This window comes from Euprymna scolopes, chromosome 3 (assembly GCF_053919585.1).
Source record: "Euprymna scolopes isolate OS-2025 chromosome 3, ASM5391958v1, whole genome shotgun sequence".
NCBI classification, from domain to species: domain Eukaryota; kingdom Metazoa; phylum Mollusca; class Cephalopoda; order Sepiida; family Sepiolidae; genus Euprymna; species Euprymna scolopes.
This window is the reverse complement of record NC_136484.1, coordinates 101903400-101905899: the sequence shown is the minus strand read 5'-3', so window position 1 is coordinate 101905899 and position 2500 is coordinate 101903400.

The following is a 2500-nucleotide window of genomic DNA, read 5'->3' as shown; positions in this document are numbered from 1 at the left end:
CAGACGATAAGTTAAAAATCTAGCGATTTTCTGGACATTTCTTTCTCTTGATCTCGCGTTTTTTTATATCTCAGTTGACAACATTGCATCACTAAAAACACACTACAGGCTTAATGTAAACAGAATGTGTTTACAATGTCGGTACATTTTCAATGGATTTAATTACATGATTATTGATAATGTAACCATGTGATTGAACTTTAATTTAAATTAAGCACACCTGGTCACAAAATGAATGCCGACGCTCAAAGTGTATACACATTTTGACTCCTCCCTGTACTAAAACATTCACCAAAAATCAGGAAATTAACGAATTTTAATGAAAATGGCAGTATTTTCAAATAATGATCGCAGAATATAATGAACTCATTATTTTACTTAACTCTTAGTGAAAATGTTTTATATTGTTTAAACAAAAAATACCTTTAATAAAGTTATGGTTTTCAGTAGTAAATAAAAAACGCAAGAATTTATTTTTGCTTTTTTTAAACCATCCTAATTTGTAACAATAAAAAATAATTTTTACAGTACCATTACGAAAAAAGACCCTACAGTCCGTATTAATGAATGCAATATAACTCGAAGAAAAATGAATTTCTCACATACTATTAAAAAAATTAAAGATTCAATTAGATTCCTATTTCAGTCACCTAATCTATTTAGGGTGAAATGAGTTTAGGAATTTATAGCCAAACCTAAATATTTTTTGTAAGTAAATATCCAGATATGCTAATACAGAACACCGACCACTCTAATTTGTTTGGGGGGGATGAGATGTTGGGGTGCGCGCGCGCCAACATCACATCCCCCCAGCTCGCGCCCCCAATGTACAAAATAAAATCTTCGAAAATGTTAAATGGTGTTCTAATTGGTAAATGTCGGTGCGTTACTTACGGAAAATTTGAAAATTCGATGTTCCAGGAATTAAAAAAAAAACAGATACATTACCCCCTTACTCCAACTTGGTGTGCTTTCCTTGTCTTATCTTATTTCTTTTTCAGCTAATTTAAAATTTTCCGCCCAAAAACCGCTACAATGTATTTTTAAAATTAGAAAATTCTATGTCCTGGAAAAAAATCCCCTCCCCCCAACGTAGTTTGCTTGGTGAAGCCGTCGTTTGTGCTACAGCGTTCATGACCGTAGCATAAACGGAAGCTGCAAAATGGTGGAAAGAAGTTCGTGGGTTCAGGGGTTAATACCATGCAAACGGTAAATTTGCCCCAAGTTTGACTATCAGATACGTTGTCAGCGACCTCAATTACCTATAAAAAACACATTAGAGTGGGCAGTGTTCTTTAGTAGCGTATCTGGATATTTACCTATTTTTCCTTGCTTAAAAAATAGCATTAATAAAGTAAGTTAGGTAAACTGACTTTTTCGTTTAAAAATGGAATTATTTCTATTTCGTTATCAACATTATTTTTTTAATTTTTTTTTTATTAATAAATATTTTCTGGGGTTTGTATTACTGTACACATAGATTCGAATAAATTGTCCAAAAAGAAATATATAACAAATAAATGTTATCAAAGGCAAGATAAGGTACTTTTCTACCAAACTGGATATATTTTTCGTGTTTTTATTCGATTTAATATGTTTATTAAGCTCGAAAACCATACAGTGTTTACCAATGTATTGGAACATTCAAGATTCCGTCTGATTCTGTCTTTAACACGGTAAGTGTGGGAAAAAATGTTAAAAATAAAAAAAACGGATAAAATACTGTTAAAAACTCGCTCAATATAAGTTACCGTGACATAGGTTGACATATATTCGGCAGGGTTTTTAATAGTATTTTGTATAGTTGATTTTTATTATTAATAACACCCTTTTCCATACTTATGGTGTTAAAGAGGGTGTGAGACGCCATCTTTAATTTTCGAATACATCGGTAAAAACTGTATGTTTTTTCTAGCTTAATAAATATGTTACAGTTAATAAAAACAAAAAAATATATCCGGTTTGGCAGAAAAGTAACTTATCTTGCCTTTGATAACATTTATTTGTTATATATTTCTTTTGTAACAACTTTTTTCGAATCTATGTGTACAGTAATACAAACACCCATTTTTTGTTTTATATACATAAGGCACAACTGTTGAATGTTACTGCTTTTATTATATTCGTTTTGGGGGGCACAATTAAACAATTACGAAAGATTAAAATGAAGCGAAATTTCAGTTTCCGTTCAATTTTTACACCAACCGTACAACAGTCCATACTCAGAAAGATTTATCGTAATTTATAAGCATCTTGAAACACTAAATACATATATTTTTTTGCATAATTTATGATAGAAGTATTTTTCGTTTTATTTTCTAACCATCAGTTCATAAAAAATAAATAATTTGTACATTCTCTTGAAACAAAGAATCAATCTTTTCTCTACTTACATATGGGTTCCATTTCAACAAACTGAGCCACAGCAACGCGTGGCCGGGTGAAGCTAGTTTATATAATTATACATATATATATATATATATATATATATATATATATG